Source organism: Magnolia sinica, chromosome 15, assembly GCF_029962835.1.
Source record: "Magnolia sinica isolate HGM2019 chromosome 15, MsV1, whole genome shotgun sequence".
NCBI classification, from domain to species: domain Eukaryota; kingdom Viridiplantae; phylum Streptophyta; class Magnoliopsida; order Magnoliales; family Magnoliaceae; genus Magnolia; species Magnolia sinica.
The window spans coordinates 27591956-27611674 of NC_080587.1; the positions used below are offsets into that span (position 1 = coordinate 27591956).

The 19719-nt window shown below is 37.0% G+C and overlaps 1 non-coding gene across 1 annotated transcript; it reads right to left on the bottom strand.

Moving 5' to 3' along the window:
- Nucleotides 1–551: 551 nt before the first annotated feature.
- Nucleotides 552–658, bottom strand: LOC131228344 (small nucleolar RNA R71). The gene has a single exon (XR_009162850.1). It is a non-coding gene; the product is annotated as a small nucleolar RNA R71 (small nucleolar RNA).
- Nucleotides 659–19719: the final 19061 nt, after the last annotated feature.

Genomic DNA, 19719 nt, shown 5'->3' on the forward strand with positions numbered 1-19719 from the left:
TTCTGAAGGCGGACTAGTTACAGGCCTTGATCATTCACTTAGAAGAGGTACTCAACATCACTTGGATTCCATGGCAGACCCAGTTGATAATCCAAATCCAAATCTGCTAGATCCAACTATAAATCAACATAGAGAAAATCAACTTAATCCTCCTCTTGATGATAAAAATGAAGTTCATATGAATGTGTTAAACCAACCACGGACTTTACGTGAACATTTATACCCTGAGAGATCAACTTTACCATTTTATATAGTGTTTCCTTCTCTCACAGGGAACATTGATTTTAAACCAGGTGTGATTCAATTAATTCCTAAATTTCATGGCTTGGATTCTGAAAGCCCCTACTTGCACCTCAAGGATTTTGAAGAAGTAATTACAATGTTATAAGTAAACAATGGCAATAGGGATGTACTTAAGCTTAGGTTATTTTCATTTTCTCTAAAGGACGGGCCAAAGCATGGCTCAACTCTCTAAGACCTAATACCATCACTACATGGCAAGCCTTAAGTAGAGAGTTTTTGAAAAAGTTCTTTTCCGAGCACAAAACAAATGACTAAAAAAAGAAATCATGTCATTCTCCCAAAAGGAGAATGAACTGTTTTTCCAAGCTTGGGAGTGCTTTAAAGACCTTCTAATTACTTGTCCACATCATGGTTATCAACCATGACACGTGATTGATGTGTTCCAAAAGGAGCTCAACATGGATACCCGTCAGTTCATAGAGATGATGTGTGGTGGAACCTTTCTTGACAAGGATCATAATGAGGCTTGGGATTTTCTACATATGTTAGCAGAGAATACGCAGACACGGGATGTCTCTGTTAAACCAGGCCAAACTAGACCCATTCCTAGAGAGAGTAGGGATGTATGTCCTAAGAGAGGAAGATGACTTTAATGCAAAATTCATTGCATTAGCTAGAAAGGTCGAAGCCTTAGAAATTAGGAAGGTTGATATGGTTAAAGCAAATACTTCCTTAGGTAATTTTTGTAACATTTGTGGTGGTACAGACTATGACACAAAGGATTGTCCAATAATCTCAGTTGTACAAAATATCACGCACGAGCATGAGCAAGCAAATGCTATAAATAACTACCAAAGGTCAATTATGCAACCAATGAGAAACACGTATAATCCAAATTAGTGTAACCATCCTAATCTTAGTTGGAGAAATAAACCACAAATTAATGCGCCCAATGCACCTTAAATGCCTCCACAAAACAACTTCTTTGGGGCACACCTAACAATGCACCGTATGTGCCCCCACCAAAGCGATTATATGTGGAGGATGCATTGACCGCATTCATGAACTCTCAAGCTCAAATGAATTAGTCTCTAATCCAATCAAATCAGGAATTAAAGACGGCCGTGGCTAGAATTGAGATTCAACTAAATGCTAGGGAAAAATGCACCCTTCCTTTTCAACTGTGCCAAACCCTAGAAACACACATTTCAATGAAGACTCAAATCTAAGTGAGCTACATCATGAACAAGCAAAGGGCCTGTTTGGTTTTCTAGCTCAAGTGTAATAACGTTGTAAATGAGTAATCATTATTTACCATGGTAAATACCTGAATCTTTCCCAATGCTAACTTGACCGGTTACTTTTTAAGCACTTAAATCGAAGAATTTGTAAAATAAATATGGGGCGCACCATAATGTGTGTGGCTTATCCACACCGCCCATTCATTATGCCAAATGAATGTAAGGCATGAGCCCAAAAATTAGGCAAATCCAAAGGTTAAGTGGACCACACCACACGAAATTATGTGAATTGAATGCCTACCATTAAAAACTTTTTGAGGCCCTTAAAAATTTTAGATCAGGCTTTTATTTATATTTTTCACTTATCCATGTCCATGTGACCTTATGAACGGGTTAGATGGTGAATAAACCTCAACGTGGGCCTGGTAAAAGAATCAACTTTCAACGGTGGATAAATTAAGTCCATTGTTTCCTTTCATGTGGGCCAATTGAACATTAGATCTTCCTAATTTTTTTTAGATCAGGCCTCAAAATATTTTAATAAAACAGATGGACGACACGGATATATTATATACATTATGGTGCGCCCATGGATTTAAGTCAACATTTTTGGACCGGTTTTTTAGGTGAAATTACTCACTCATTTCCAAACAAGTGAAAAAATGTAATAATTACTTCTTTACAGTGATTTAATTAGATTATGGAAAACCAAACATGCCCTAAGGTCATCATTACCTTGAGAAGTGGAAAAGAGGTCGATAATAAGATAATACAACTGGTAGAGATACTGGAGGATGAGCCATTGTCTCAAGAGAATGATGAACCGACTATGGTTCAAGAGTCGCAACAACAAAAAGATAAAGAGACTAAGTCATATAGCCTCCAGTTCTGTTCCGATCTAAACTTCGGAATCCAACTGTCCCCATGAAATATCAAAAGGTGTTGGATGTGCTCCAAAGGGTTATTGTCAATTTTTCTCTGCTTAATGCCATTAGGCAAATTCCATCATATGCCAAATATCTCAAGGACTTGTGCACTGTAAAGAGAAAACTAAATGTGCACAAAAAGGCCTTCCTTACTGAGAAAGTGGGCGCTATCATTCAACAAAGGGCCGTACCCAAATACAAAGACCTGAGAAGTCCTACTATTCCTTGTATTATTAGAAATTTTCAAATTGAGCATGTTTTGCTAGATTTAGGTGCAAATGTCAACTTAGTACCTTATTCGGTTTACAAAAAAATGGAGTTAGGCGAGCTTAAACCAACCATGATTACACTCCAACTCGCTGACCGCTCCATTAAGGTACCAAGGAAAATTTCAGAGGACGTGCTAGTCCAGGTGGAGAAATTCTACTTCCCTATGGATTTTATTATACTAGACACTAAATCATGTGTAAACACTAACGCTCAAGTTCCCATCATTTTAGGTTGCCCATTCCTAGCAACTTCAAATGCAATCATAAATTGTCGGAATGGAATGATGAACTTGTCTTTTGGTAACATGACTCTAGAGCTAAATATTTTCATTCTATGTAAGCAGCCCATTGATAATAATGAAATCCATGACCTAAATTTCATGGACTACTTGACAGAAGAAGAGGAATTGGAACCTAGTCTGACTACGGAATTGATTCAAGTCATTGGGGACATGAAAAATTCTGATTTAGAAAAAGTGCTTGTTGAAATTTGTGATGATAATGAGAGCACTACCACCCAGGACATTGGTATGTACCAATGGAAACCGCACACTCAAATCCTATTTATCGAGGACTCGCGACCTTTGCCATCATCAACCAATGTTCTAAAGCTTGATTTAAAACTACTACCACTACGCTAAAATAATGAAAAAAGGACAGTCCAAAACCGTCTCAAATGATCAAAAAGGACGGTCATGGACCGTCGCATGGGCCGTCAAATTTTGACGTGTCGTATTACTTAAAGGATGGTTGAAAACCGTCATTCTTATTGACGAAAAAAGGATGGTCATGGACCATCTCTTATGAGCCTTCAAAGGACGGCCATGGACTGTCCTTTAAAAGGACTGTCATGAACTGTCCTTAAAAAGGACTGCTATGAACCGTCTCTTATGAGCCTTCAAAGGACGGTTATGGACCGTCCTTTAAAAGGATGGTCATGGACCGTCCTTAAAAAGGACTGCTATGAACTGTCTCATATGAGCCTTCAAAGGATGGTCATGGACCGTCCTTAAAAAGGACTGCTATGAACCGTCTCTTATGAGCCTTCAAAGGACATTTTCAAATTTGAGACGGTCAATATACACCTGTTACAATATATTTCATCGTATTCTTCCTGATATACACCTGTTATATAATATATTTCATCATATTCACATTCACATCCACCTAAACCTAAACTACGTAAATCCATCCAAACATAAACTACATTCATCCAAACATAAACTACATTCATCCAAATACAAACAATCTTATCCACATTACATTCATCCACGCATAAATACATATAAGTTTAACATCATAAATAAAAAAAGAAAAAAAATCAGCAACAATAAAAAAATATTCGACCAACAAAACATTATAATTCAGAATCATGAAGAATTGCAGAAACTTCTTCCAAAAAAGTGGGCACTTTTTTAAAATAAAATTGATCATTAAAATAAAACTAATGCAAAAAAGTGTTTCAATTCAAGTTAATAGCAACAACAACAAAAATTAAAGCTTTGTAAAAAGGGGCATGTGTTAAAAGGGATAAATTCTTGTTTGTTGCCATGTGATTGGGCTACATTATTATAGCAATCGGGTTCGGGTTCGGGATCGGGATCGGGTTTAGGTTTGGGTTTTCAAGTTTAGGTTTAGGTTTAGGTTAGGGAGTTGAGATTAGGATTAGGTGTAGGTCTAGGTTTAGGGATTTGAGAATACATTTAGGTTTTAGGTTTAGGTTTAAGTTTAGGTTTAGGTTTTCGGTTTAGGTTAAGGTTAGGTTATAAGTAATAAGTTTAGGTTATAGGTTATAGGTTAAGGTTTAGGTTATAGGTTTTGGTTTAGGTTTAGGTTTAGGTTATAGGTTTAGGTTAAGGTTTAGGTTTAGGTTATAGGTTATAGTATATAGGTTATAGCTTTAGGGAATTGAGAATAGGTTAAGGTTTAGGTTTAGGAAATCAGGTTTGGGTTCGGGATCGGGTTTAGGTTTGGGTTTTCAAGTTTAGGTTTAAGTTTAGGTTAGGGAGTTGAGATTAGGATTAGGTGTAGGTTTAGGTTTAAGGATTTGAGAATACATTTTGATTTTAGGTTTAGGTTTAGGTTTTAGGCTTAGGTTTAGGTTATAGGTTTAGGTTTAGGTTAGGTTATAGGTTAAGGGTTAGGGAATTGAGAATAGGTTAAGGTTTAGGTTTAGGAAATCAAGTTCGGGTTTGGGTTTGGGATCGGGTTTAGGTTTGGGCTTTCAAGTTTAGGTTTAGGTTTAGGTTAGGGAGTTGAGATTAGGATTAGGTGTAGGTTTAGGTTTAGGGATTTGAGAATACATTTAGGTTTTAGGTTTAGGTTTAGGTTTTGGGTTATAGGTTAAGGTTTAGGTTTTAGGTTTAGGTTTAGGTTAAGGTTAGATTAGGTTATAGGTTATAAGTTAGGTTATAGGTTATAGGTTAATGTTTTAGGTCATAGGTTTTAGTTTAGGTTAAGGTTATAGGTATAGGTATAGGTTTAGGGTTAGGTTTAGGTTTAGGTTATAAGCTATAGGTTTAGGGAGTTGAGAATAGGTTAAGGTTTAGGTTTATGAAATCGGGTTCGGGTTCGGGATCGGGTTTAGGTTTGGGTTTTCAAGTTTAGGTTTAGGTTTAGGTTAGGGAGTTGAGATTAGGATTAGGTGTAGGTTTAGGTTTAGGGATTTGACAATACATTTAGGTTAAGGTTTAGATTTAGGTTTAGGTTTAGGTTATAAGCTATAGGTTCAGGGAATTGAGAATAGGTTAAGGTTTAGGTTTAGGAAATCGGGTTCAGGTTCGGGATCGGGTTTAGGTTTGGGTTTTCAAGTTTAGGCTTAGGTTTATGTTAAGGAGTTGAGATTAGGATTAGGTGTAGGTTTAGGTTTAGGGATTTGAGAATACATTTAGGTTATAGGTTATAGGTTAAGGTTTAAGTTTTAGGTTTAGGAAAAGGTTAGGTTATAGGTTATAAGTTTAGGTTTATAGGTTATAGGTTAAGGTTTTAGGTCATAGGTTTTGGTTTAGGTTAAGGTTGTAGGTTTAGGTTTAAGTTTAGGTTAAGGTTTAGTTAATAGCAACAACAACAAAAATTAAAGCTTTGTAAAAAGGGGCATGTGTTAAAAGGGATACATTCTTGTTTATTGCCATGTGATTGGACTACATTATTACAGCAATCGGGTTCGGGATCGGGATCGGGTTTAGGTTTGGGTTTTCAAGTTTAGGTTTAGGTTTAGGTTTAGGTTAGGGAGTTGAGATTAGGATTACGTGTAAGTCTAGGTTTAGGGATTTGAGAATACATTTACGTTTTAGGTTTAAGTTTAGGTTTAGGTTTAGGTTAAGGTTAGGTTATAAGTAATATGTTTAGGCTATAGGTTATAGGTTAAGGTTTAGTTTATAAGATTTGGTTTTGGTTTAGGTTATAGGTTTAGGTTAAGTTTTAGGTTTAGGTTATTGGTTATAGCTTTAGGGAATTGAGAATAGGCTAAGGTTTAGGTTTAGGAAATCCGGTTTGGGTTCGGGATCTGGTTTAGGTTTGGGTTTTCAAGTTTAGGTTTAAGTTTAGGTTAGGGAGTTGAGATTAGGATTAGGTGTAGGTTTAGGTTTAAGGATTTGAGAATACATTTCGATTTTAGGTTTAGGTTTAGGTTTTAGGCTTAGGTTTAGGTTATAGGTTTAGGTTTAGGTTAGGTTATAGGTTAAGGGTTAGGGAATTGAGAATAGGTTAAGGTTTAGGTTTAGAAAATCAGGTTCGAGTTCGGGTTTTGGTTTATGTTTGGGTTTTCAAGTTTAGGTTTAGGTTTAGGTTAGGGAGTTGAGATTAGGATTAGGTGTAGGTTTATGTTTAGGGATTTGAGAATACGTTAAGGTTTAGGTTTAAGAAATTAGGTTCGGGTTCGAGATCGGGTTTACATTTGGGTTTTAGGTTATAGGTTATAGGTTTAGGTTTAGGTTTTAGTTTTAGGTTATAGGCTTAGGTTTAGGTTTAAGTTATAGGTTTTGGGATTTGAGAATAGGTTTAGGTTAAGGTTAGAAGTTTAGGTTAAGGTTTTAAGTATAGGTTTAGGTTATAGGTTATAGGTTAAGGTTACAGGTTAAGGTTATAAATTAAGGTTTAGGTTTAGGTTATAAGTATAGGTTTTGGAATTTGAGAATAGGTTTAGGTTAAGGTTAGAAGTTTAGGCTAAGGTTATAAGTATAGGTTTAGGTTATAAGTATAAGTTTAAGTTATAGGTTAAGGTTATAAGTGTAGGTTTAGGTTAATGTTGTAGGTTATAGGTTTAGGTTACAAGTTTATGTTAATGTTGTAGGTTTAGGTTTAGGTTTAGGTTTAGGGATTTGAGAATACATTTAGGTTTTAGGTTTAGGTTTTAGGTTTAGGTTAAGGTTATAGGTTTAGGTTATAGGTTTAGGTTTAAGTTATAGGTTATAGCTTTAGGGAATTGAGAATAGTTTAAGGTTTAGGTTTAGGAAATCGGGTTCGGGTTTAGGTTTGGGTTTAGGTTTTAGGTTTTAGGTTTTAGGTTTGGGTTTTAGGTTTGGGTTATAGTTTAATGTTAAGGTTTAGGTTTAGGTTAAGGTTATAGGTTTAGGTTTGGGTTTAGGTTATAGGTTATAGGTTTAGGGATTTGGTAATAGGTTTAGGTTTAGGTTTAGGGATTTGAGAATAGGTTTAGGTTATAGGTTTAGGTTTAGGTTTAGGTTATAGGTTTAGGTTATATGTTAAGGTTAAGGTTATAGGTTTAGGTTTAGGTTAAGGTTATAGGTTTAGGTTTAGGTTAGGTTATAGGTTTTTGGTTAAGGTTTAGGTTATAGTTATAGGTTTTGGGATTTGAGAATAGGTTTAGGTTATAAGTATAGGTTTAGGTTAGGTTATAGGTTAAGGTTTAGGGAATTGAGTTTAGGTTATAGGTTTAGGTTATAGGTTATAGGTTATAGGTTTAGGTTAAGGTTTAGGTTATAGGTTTTGGGATTTGAGAATAGGTTTAGCTTATAAGTATAGGTTTAGGTTAGGTTATAGGTTAAAGTTTAGGAAATTGAGTTTAGGTTATAGGTTATAAGTTTAGGTTATAGGTTTAGGTTGTAGTTATAGGTTTTGGGATTTGAGAATAGGTTTAGGTTATAGGTTAAGGGTGTGGTCCCTGCAAATACAGATATAAACATGGTCTGCTCCAATTAGCTAGGCTCTTCCAATGCTGTCCATAGGAAATGGACAGCTTCATCATAGTCATAATAGCAGTTCTCACCTTCCAGGGACCCCCGCTCAACATCCGGATAGCTTCGACGCACATTCGGGTCTGCTCCATCAATTTCGAGCAAATACAGATATAAACACGACATGTCCAAAAAGCCAGGCCCATCCAATGATGTCCATAGGAAATGGACAGCTTCATCATGGTCATAACAGCGGTTCTCACCTTCTAGGGACCCCTGCTCAACATCTGGATAGCTCCGACACACATCCAGGTCTGCTCATTTAAATAAAATGGATTATCAAGATCATTTAAATAAAATCAGGTCCAATCAACAATCTGACCTGGAGGATTCTGTTAGTATTGTTGACGGCACCTCGAACCTTGTTTAAATCCAGGTTGCAATCTGTGGCCACTGATGCTATTTGTCTTTCTGTGAATTTGTTATCCACTAGTTTCTGTAAATGAAAATAAGAGGATTGATCTTAACAGTATGGTCGTCATGCACATAGACAGAAAATGCTTGCAATGAATGTTTATGAGTACTAGGTGGCCTATTAATGAAAACAATGTCTATGTCCATAGTACGCCTGTTTATGAGTACTAGGTGGCTTATTAATAAAAGAGCATTGCCTTTGGAATTCACGACTAACCTTGAACTGCCACCTAGAAACATCAAAACTGTTCATCCCAAACATCTCTTTTCAGCATGTTATGAAGGAATCTAATAGAGTAGCAGATGGGCGGGCCCGCTTGGGCAATGAAAAGCAGCTGGATAAGGATTTTGTCTGTCTCTAAGACCTCCTGATGAAGATCATAGGTGAAGTATTTCTACACAAAGCATGCCTTGGTACTGTTAGAGAACCTTAATAAGGTTAACTAATTTCTTTCATATGATAGGCCCACCTAATGAGTGGATGGGCTGATTTTTGTATAAGGCTATTTTCAGGGTCGAGCCAACCTATTGGAAGGATTGGATGTTACATGAACATGATAGGTTGAAAGTAGCTTAGTAGATAATGAATTATGGTCCAATTAATTGGACTTGAAACCTGCTTAGAGAAAATAAATGAATAAATAAATAAATAAAACTATAACATATTGATCACCACCAAACTTCATGACAAATTTGAAATTCCAAACACTTCAAATGGCATTCTTAAGAAGAATAATTAAATAGAATAAAGAAAGAAAAATAGAACTTACAGGAGTCGCAGACTCGCCAACTTCCCCAGCTCAAGTGGGAGTGAATTATTGAAGTTATTGTAGCTTATATTCCTAAAAATAAATGACTAATTATATTTAGTTATTTATCAATAGCTCACCATTGTTATTATGGTCTGTCCTACCTAATAAGTGTATGGACTGATTTTTGTACAGGTCTATCCTCATGATGGAGCCAACCTATTAGAAGGTTGGATGTCATGTAAATATATAGGTTGCAAGTATTTCATTGGGTGGATAGTAATGTATGGTACAAGTGGTTGAACTTAAAACCTTCTCAAAAAGAAAAATATAAAATATAAAACCAACACATATTAATTATTGCCAAATTTGGTGGCAAATTCGAAATTTCAGACACAACCTATGGCATTTTTTTAAAAAAGTTATTAAAATTAATAAATAATAAAGCTTATGGCATTTTTGAAGAAGAATAACTAATTAGATTTGAAAAAAAAAAAACTTACAGTTGTTGCAGACTTTCTAAATTCCCTAGTTGAGGTGGGAGAGAACCAATGAAATTATTGAAGCTTATATCCTTGAAAAGAAATAAATAATTATGCTTTGATATTCATCAATAGTCAAACATTGTTGTAATGGTATAGCCCACCTAATAAGAGGTTAGGGCTGATTCTTGTACAAGGGTATCCTCATGGCAAAGCCAACCAATTAGAAGGGTTGGTATCATCACAAACATGATAGGTTGGCAATAATTCAAGGGATGGATAATAACTTATGGTCCAACAAGTTTTGAACTTAAAACCTTCTAAAATAGATAAATAAATAAAACTATCCCATGTTAACCACTAACAAATTGGGTGGCAAATTCATAATTCCAAACACATCATATGGTATTTCTGAAGAAGAATACTTTAACAAATTTTTCAAAAATAAAAATAAACAGAACTTACATTTGTTGCAGTTGACAAATTCCCCACCTATGGTGGGAGCCAATTAACAAAGTTATTGTGGCTTATATCCCTGAAAATAAATAAATAATTATATTTTGTTATTTATTAATGAATAAACATTGTTGCTAGTCTGACCCACCTAATGAGTAGATGGGACTGATTTTTATGCAAGAGTATCCTCATGGTGGACCCAACCTATTGGAAGGTTGGATGTCGCACAAACATGCTCAGTTGGAAGTAACTCACTACGTGGAAAATGACTAATGGTTCAACTAGTTGGACTAGAAACATTATTGAAAATAATAAATTTTTAAAAAACACCACATATTAATCACTGCCAAATACGGTGGAAAATTCGAAATTCCAAATACATCACAATTGGGTCAGGATTGTCATAAAACTATGACATGTGTATAGCGGAAGAGTCAAGCAGAGCCTAAGATTCTATCACTATTTTTCCTACATAAATATATATTAAAGGAAAAAATCCCAGATAAAAAATCTCACAATAAAAAACCAAAATTAGAATAAAAATCCAAATAAAAAATATTTAGAAAAGAAAATATCAAATAAAAAAGATTAAAAAAAAAGGTTAGAAGAGAAAATTAAAGAGAACCCATTTCAGATAAGGAAATAAATGAAAAATCCATCATCTAAATTTAACGAAATAATAGAAATCAAGACAGCCCATCAATGAAAATAAGAGGTTTGTACTGAAAGCATTGTTGATATTGAAAATAGTCAGTTGTGGTCAGGGTTCAAATTATCATTTGAACACCATACAATTTTTTTGCAACACATTACCAATACCAGCACAATTCAATTCTATCCGCTGTAAATCTCATGTTCTTGATAGCCTACACTTGAAGTTTGAGCAGTAACAGTAACAGTAGCAGTAACAACTCCACCAGAGATTTCCGAGTAATGCCCGTCTCTACATGTGCTATACCATATGAATATAAATGAGAGGAATATAAATCTCAGGTGGACCATACCATAGGAAAACAATAGTGATTCGATATCCACCAGGCCAGGTGTACAAAATCCCCAATTTCAAAACCCCTAAATTCGAAATGTGATTAGGGTACCATGATCCCCAAATTTGAAGTGGGATTTGGGTACCCAAATCCCCAATTTCAAAACCACCAAATTCGATTTGGGATTAGGGTACGAAAATTCCCAAATTCAAAATGGGATTAGGGACCACCTTCAAAATGGGTTAGGGTCTTTATCTTTCGAGCTTTGAGGAAGAGAACGAGTTCCTGTTTGAGTTGGAGCCCCGATCACGAGTCCACGCCAAAAATAGGGTTCCCAAGCTCTGAGGAGAGAGAGAGAGAGAGAGAGAGACGGAGAGAGAGAGAGAGAGGCTGAGCACGTAAGGGAGATCGAGAGAGGGTGAGGGAGATGGAGAGGCTGAGTGCGAGAGAGAGATGGAGAGAGAGATTAAGAGATGGGTTTTCACGGGGAGGTTTGCTGCGAGTGGGAGAAAAGGGCGCGCGGGTTTCTGATGGAAGGGCGGCCCATTGAATGAGTGTCAAAATTTCAACCGATTTACAAAAAATATTGATTTGCTTCAGCTGTGGGGCCCCTGGTCGATGCTGGCTTGGAAATCCAGTCCGTCCATTGAATGTGTGTCAAAATTTCAACCGAATATGGATGGTTTTGGTTTTACGTGGATGCGGCCCATTGAGTTTTTTAAACTGCCGTCCGAATTGAGTTTGAAGGGCTGAAAACAATCTTCGCGATCTCGTGCAATTCTGCCACCTAGGCATGGGTTGTTGCTGCCCCATGGGACACATTGGATGGTCCAGATCATGAAAAGTGATGATGGGTGGGGCCCACTGTCAAAACCCAGTAGTAAGCATGTCCGTCACTGGACATTTTTCGCCAGAAGGGAACTGTTTGGATGCTTTCTTCAAAAAATAGGTGGGGCCCACTTTTGATGATATTCTCGGGGATCTACTCCATTCATCATTTTCTCAGTAACATATAAGCCCATTGGTCAAAGTATGAAGTAGATTCCAACTCTATGTGGGCCACACTATCCACCTGTGATGAGGCACTACCCACTGTTGAAGCAACCATCTGTTATCCTTTATGTGCATGCATATGGAATTTTATTTATATACAAATTTGCCACTCTCCCTTTTAGAATAGTCTGTCATTCGTTCCTCCCAACTGCACCATCCAAAAGAAGTGAAATTTGGCAAATATCCACCGTTTTTCGTGCTCTTTTCATCGGTTCAGTTTGGGTCCCGATCACCTAAGGATGTCCAAGATGCTTTCTTAATGGTTATTGTCTGATCTTGTCCATCGGGTCACTTATACACTGATCTAAGGGATGAATTTTGACGTGTACGGTTATGGTCCTCAGGGCATATATACAGTTTTGAGCCAAACGGATGGTGGGAACCTTATGATCTTATGTACTGGATGACTTTCAGGCCTCTTTAACGTGAACGACTTGATTTCCTAGGATATTTAACGTGTAAATCCTTCGATCTTGGTCCCCTGGGGTCTGTCCCTTGCCTTTGGTGTCATCAGAGTGTTAAATGCATGCTTTAAGCATCCTTTTCAGTCCTACGATTAAATAAGGCATTAAACAGTATCATGTTCGTAAAAACAAGTAATAACTAGGGTCTAATATGCAATATTCGACCCTCAACAGGGGGCCATATAAATTTTTGGATTAATCTGATATTTTTTCCCTCCATCTGGGCCTATATGACCTAATCAACAGATTGGATGTCAAATAAAAAGTACAGTGGGCCTTAAGAGGGTTTTAATGGTGGATATCCAATCACTACTGTTTTCATGTGGTGTGGTCCACCTGAGATTTATATCCCTCTCATTTTTGGCATCAAGCCCTAATATGATTTGTAAAAATGGATGGACAACATGGATGAAACACATACATCATGGTGGGACCCATAAAGCACCGACCAACATCCACGAAGTTTTGTGGGCCCCACTATGATGTATTTGTTATATCCACACTGTCCATCCATTTTGAGATATCATTTTACATTATGAGCCAAAGAATGAGGCAGATAAAAATCTGTAGTGGACCCCACCATAGAAATCTTAGGTGCACCACACCACATGAAATTAATAGTAATTGGATATCCATCATTAAAATCCTCCTAAGGCTTACTATACTATTTATTTAACATCCAATATGTTGATTAGGTCATACAGGGCTAGATGAAGGGAAAAAACAAAAATCAGCTTGATCCAAAACTTTTATGGCCCCAAAATGGTATGACATCCAATATTGTACTGTTTATATTTTTTTAGATGTCTTCATATAGTTTTAGATGGTAATCAACACCTGAGTTTCGTATACGGATGATTTTGAGATATCTCATAAGCTAAAAGGGGAGACATCAAATGCACGGTGTTATTGTTCAACACACATCATGATGGGCCCATTTTACATGTCCTGTCCATTCACTCTATTTTACTGAATCATTACCCTCAATTTGACTAGTTACTCGCCTCGATCATGCTACATATGAGAAAGATATTAGGCAAATAAGATTGATCAACAATTTGAGTGAATTTTGATTTAAACATCTGAAGTTATTTACTCTTCATGTTCGGACTAATCAGATTGTCCAAAAATAGTTAAAGGTTGTTCATAATATCAAAAATATATAAATGAATAGAAAACATAAACATCAGCTTGATCCAAAACTTCTATGGCCTCCAAGAAATTTTAAATGGTAGAGGTTCAATCACACTATTTCCTGTGGTGTGGTCCACTTGAGCTTTGGATATGCTTCCTTTTTGTTCTTTAGACCTCAAATTATCTGTTAACATGGATGAATGGAGTGGATAAAATAAATAAATAATGGTGAACCCCACAGAGTTTACTCTCGTAAAGGTAACGAGTAACTCACTTAAATGTAGTGGAGAAAGGTTTCCTTAAAACATTCATAATCATATATTGGGCCTGCCTAAATGTGATTCGCATATCCAACCCACTCATTATGTGTGTCCCACTTGGATGAGGGGTCAGACCAAGTTTCAACCGCATCCAAAACTCATGTGGGCCCCACCAAGTGCTTTTATATTTTTTAGGATGTCTTCACATAATTTTAAATGGTATGGCCCACTTGAGTTTTGTTTACCAATGATTTTTGAGATATCTCATAACCTAAAGGGGACACATCGAATCCACGGTGTTGATGTTCGACACACATCATGATGGGCCCCACAAAACTTACTAACATCAATTCTTAGGTTCTCACGAGGTCAATAAGTTGGGTCACAATTTTAACCAGAATATTTGGACCATTTTACATGTCTGGTCCATTCACTTTATTTTACTGATCAATACTCTCAATTTGACTACTTACTCGCCTCAATCAGGCTACATATGAGAAAGATATTGGGCATACAAGATTGATCAACAATTTCAGTGAAATTTGATTTAAACATCTGAAGTTATTTACTCTTCGATTTGAACTGATTAGATTGTCCAAAAACGATTAAAGGTTCAATTAGTGAATGTGCCTAATAATTTAGTAATTTTATTTTTCACAAATAAATTTAACATTTTTTTTTTCAAAATGTATTTTTTTTCTCTTTTAACTAAATATCATTTTTATTATAAATAAATTTTACATTTTTTATTTTACAAAATCTAGTTTTCTTTTTTTTTTTTTAAATATTTTTTTTACAATTTGTCAATTTTTTCACAATTTTGTTTAATTTCTTAAATTTTCTTTTTCAAAATATCATTTTTTTAATCTCACTTTTGTTATATAACTTTTCAATTTTTCTTGTCAAAATACAAAATCTAGTTTTCTTTTTTAAAAAATATATTTTTTTTCAATTTGTCAAAATTTTCACAATTTTGTTTAATTTTTTAAATTTTCTTTTTCAAAATATCATTTTTTTATCAAAATCTTTTTTTTTCTTCAAAATTTAAATTTTTCTTAAACATTGTTAATTATTTTTCTAAGCTTCTCAACTATTTTTTTTTTCTAAATTCATAATTTTTTTGAGCTTCTTAATTTTTGACTTGAGTATTAGAGACTGTTTAGGACCATCTCTATTCTAATAGAGACGGTCTTTGACAGTCTCTAATAAAGACAGTCTTTGATAGGGCTATATGACGGCTAACGACCGTCTCTAATAGAGACGGTCCTTGACAGTCTCTAATGAAGACGGTCTTTGACAGGGCTATAAGACGGCTACGGACTGTCTCTAATAGAGACGGTCTTTGACGGTCTCATATTACAAGTAAAAGACGGCCAATGACCATCTCTAATGCGGACGGCCAATAACCGTCTCAGATGACCAAATATAAGACGGTCAAGGACCGTCTCTAATGCGAATAGTCTTTGACCGTCTCAGATGACCGCATATAAGATGGTCTTTGATCGTCTTAAATGATTTGTGGACGTTCAGCATTTTAAGACAATATTAGGGACAGTCCGGAGCCGTCTAAAATTTTAGAGATGGCTTACGGCCATCTCTAAACCGTCTTTAAACCAAGAATTTGTAGAGACAGTCCTGGACTGTCTCAAAATCTATCCTTTTTTTCATTTTTCACATAGTGTACTAAATGAGCTTAAGTATGTATACTTAGGTAAAAATAAAACTTATCTTGTGGTGATCTCTTCATTTTTAGATTAGGATTAAGAGATTAAATTGTTGAATGTTCTAAGGGACCACAAAGGAGCCTTGGGCTGGACCATTTCTGACATCAAGGGTATATGCCCTTCCATATGCACCCATCGGATTCACCTCGATGAGGACGCCAAACCAATTAGACAACCTCAAAGGCGTCTCAATCCAAACATGATGGAAGTTGTAAAAAATGAGGTGATCAAATTATTGGATGTGGGAATCATCTACCGAATATCCAATAGTGTTTGGGTGAGTCCAACTCAAGTAGTCCCAAAGAAATCTGGAATAATTATAGTACAAAATTCTAATAATGAACTCATACCAATACGTGTCACCACAGGTCAGCGTGTTTGCATGGACTATAGAAAATTGAACCAGCTCACAAAGGACCATTTCCCTCTACCATTCATTGTTCAAGTTTTACAGAGGGTAGCAGGTCACTCCTATAGTTTTCTTGTTAGATATTTTGGATATAACCAAATAGAGATAACCCTGAAAGACCAAGAGAAAACCACGTTCCCTTATCCATTTGACATGTTTGCTTTCAGATGGATGCCATTTGGATTGTGTAACGCCCCCAACAACTTTCCAACTGTGTATGTTAAGTATTTTTTCAAATATGGTTGGGAAATTTCTTGAGGTTTTCATGGATGACTTCTCTGTATTTAGGAGTAGTTCTGAAGAATGCCTCAACAATTTATCTCTTGTCTTATCTAGGTGTGAAGAGAAGCATCTTGTCTTAAATTGGGAGAGATGTCATTTCATGGTTCAAAAAGGAATTGTTTTGGGCCATGTTATCTCCAAAAATGGAATCGAGGTAGATTGCTTAAAACTCGACATTATTGCTAATCTACCTATCCCCCGAACTGTTAGAGATATTAGATCACTTCTCGGGCATGTTGACTTTTATAGAAGATTCATTAAGGACTTTAGTACCATTACTAGACTCTTGACTAATCTTCTTCAAAAGGATGTTCCATTTAAGTGGACAGATGAGTGTGCAAGTGCCCTTAATAAAATTAAATCATCCCTTACTACTGCACCTATTATGCGTCTACTAGATTGGACACTTCCTTTTGAACTAATGTGTGATGTAAGTGATTATGCTATAGGGGCTGTTTTGGGCCAAAGGAAAGATAAACGGCCCTACGTGATTCACTATGCGAGTAGAACTCTAAACTCGGCCCAAGTGAACTATTCAACAACTGAAAAAGAGTTACTTGCAGTAGTTTTTGCTTTGAATAAGTTTATTTCCTATTTGCTTGGATCCAAAGTGGTCATTTTCACGGACCACTTGGCTTTGAAATATTTGTTATCTAAGAAGGATGCAAAGCCGAGATTTTTGTAATGCCCTGAAAATCGGGTGTCGAGTAAAAGTCCAACTCCCGAGTTCCAACGCATCACTTATGCAACATATTTGATGATGATTAAATGTTGTCTGGGTTAGTGCAATAATCATGAGTGGGATTTTACCAAAACAGTAATTCATACTCCAGATCAAATCATATAACGCAAGCGGAAGACTGGAAAATGTATATAGACGTGTATGAGCCAAGAAAAATCACGATCGGTCTCCAGAGTATGAATACATCACTGAGTCACCATATACATGTAATAGTTCAAAATAATTCAACTACAATAATAAACCCTGTAGCCCCGTCGATCCGGATGGCCTAAACAAAACCACCGGAGAATTGCATATATGAGAACTCATCCTAATCGTCATAGTAATCGGGCTCCGCCTCTTGAGTCGCATCATCATCTGCAACTAGGACAGAGTCTGGCGGGTGATAGAACACCATCCTAGAATGTGGGAGTGAGTGATCAACTCAGTGGGATCATAGAGCAAAGGTTAACATGTTATCAATTCAATCAAGCAGTAATGATAAAGCAGACATATCAAACATTCCTAGATACTCTTATTAATGCAAGGATGAAATGTAAGCATGATGCATGCCCTCGCCTACACTCCCTCGTGCGACACCATCTTACGGTCGCGGCATGCTTTCTTCCCTCTGTGCTCTTCAACCCGGGGCACATGCAGTGCGATGAAATGAGCATGATTACCGAGTTATTATTAGTCCTTTTCATACAGCAGGATTGGGAATCTAAGGTACCTCCCTTATATCAATTCCCAAACAATGATCCATTCTAGGGTCGTCAGTCCTAGTAAATCTCATACGATGATACGGTTCTAGGTCACTGCAAAGGGCTCATCACCTTATCAGTGCAGGCCTAGTGTACTCTTGTTGCTACGTAAGGGCTCATCGCCTCTACGCAGTCTTAGCGTACGCTAGAGGTCACTACAAAGGGCTCGTCACCTTATCAGTGTAGGCCGACAGCTCGAATACAGTGTCCCATACCACCGTATTCGGCTCATGAGTCTGGGTTGCTCACTGGTCACTACGGGGAGGCTCGTGACCCCAGTGTAGGCCGACAGCTCGACCACGGTGTCCCATACCACCATGTCCGGCTCATGAGTCTTAGCGGATCAAGCAGTAGCGTCCAAGCAGTAGCATCCAAACATGGTGAACATATATCGGGCCAATCAGGTTACTTGATGAGCTCGACTAGTACGAGCGCACATTGAGTTGATCGACATGAAGTGCGTAAGCACTTCGTGTGGCCTAACCACTGCCGACATCCCAAGTACGGCTCGGATTCATCGATCACGTCCTATGTGGCGAAACAACCCGAGCCACCTATTCAAAGCCTGTTACCGATTGCTTGGACTATTCCGTAGTCCCAAACACATTCAATTATAACGGATAATCATACCAGCTAATCAGAACAGTAATGGATCAACAATTCCAATCATACAAGCATGTGAGCATTTGATGGATTTCAACTTAAACATGAATTCACACATATACAGTGCCTAAGTAAAACAGACAAAGAATATAAGTTGCATGGAGGAAATCATACACATCGTTAAGGTAGTTGAGAATCTCTTCTCTACGCCCATATAAAGTATAATATATTACACACTTGATCATTCAGACATTTCTACAAACACTTAGACTACACATTCCAACATACATGACGTATGTTGGTGATAGCACGTCTTAGGGCAAATCCTTTCGCCAAGGAGTTGTTACACATACAACTAGCATAAACATACGACAATTAATCATGGCAAACACATGTTCAAATTTCATACATATACGATACTTTCTACATATACATGGAATACACTAAACTCAATATAGTTCATATATATCAGAAACGCGATACAAACATCGCATTTGGCATGTGAAATTACACCCACATCAGTAATAAACCATTAACCAACATTGAAAGCCTTGAAAACCATAACCTATATATTTATAGTTCGCACCTTTCGCCCGTAGACTTGTAACGAACTCAGTTTTAAAGCTAGGTCTTTGTCTACGGCAGATTGGCAACCTATAACATAAATTAGGTTAGCTATTTCATAACTTACACTATCAGAAACCCTAAAATGGATTAGGGTTAGGTTTTCTTACCTAAGAACGGGATTGGTATCGCCCGTATAGCGACACAGGAGTGGTGGCTAAGCACGTGGAGCGTCAGGGAAAGATCCTAACCTCTATCTCTCACTCTCTCTCTCTCTCTTCCTCACTTTCTTCTTCTCTTTTCTCTCTTCTTTCCCTTAGGGTTTGCAAATTCGTATGGCATATGAGAGAGGGTGTTTAAGGTCCTTATATAGGCCCAGGTTTGATGGGAATGGCCCCAGGGCCAAGGTATACTTAGGTTATATCCAAATATGGGCCGTTCCGGTCCAACGGAGCACTTCTGGTGGCCCCTTTTTCACGTGCAGTCGGACTTAAGCTCCCTGACCATGGATCTAGGTCAGGCTGAGTTTTCGTCCTGATCGGATTTAAGATCAGCCGTGGCGGACCAGTTTCAGTTCAACGGTCACGGTCACTCGGTCAGGGCCACAAGTACATCGACATGTATGGGACATTTCTCCTGATCCGAGGGTGTATTTGGGTCAGATTTTGATGGTCTGAATCCTTATATTTGGCCCGCAAGCAACACAACTCAGATTACTTAAATTCAGATTTTTATTTCTAAATATTTTCATGTTTCTCACACTCTTCGCTCCGGGCTCAA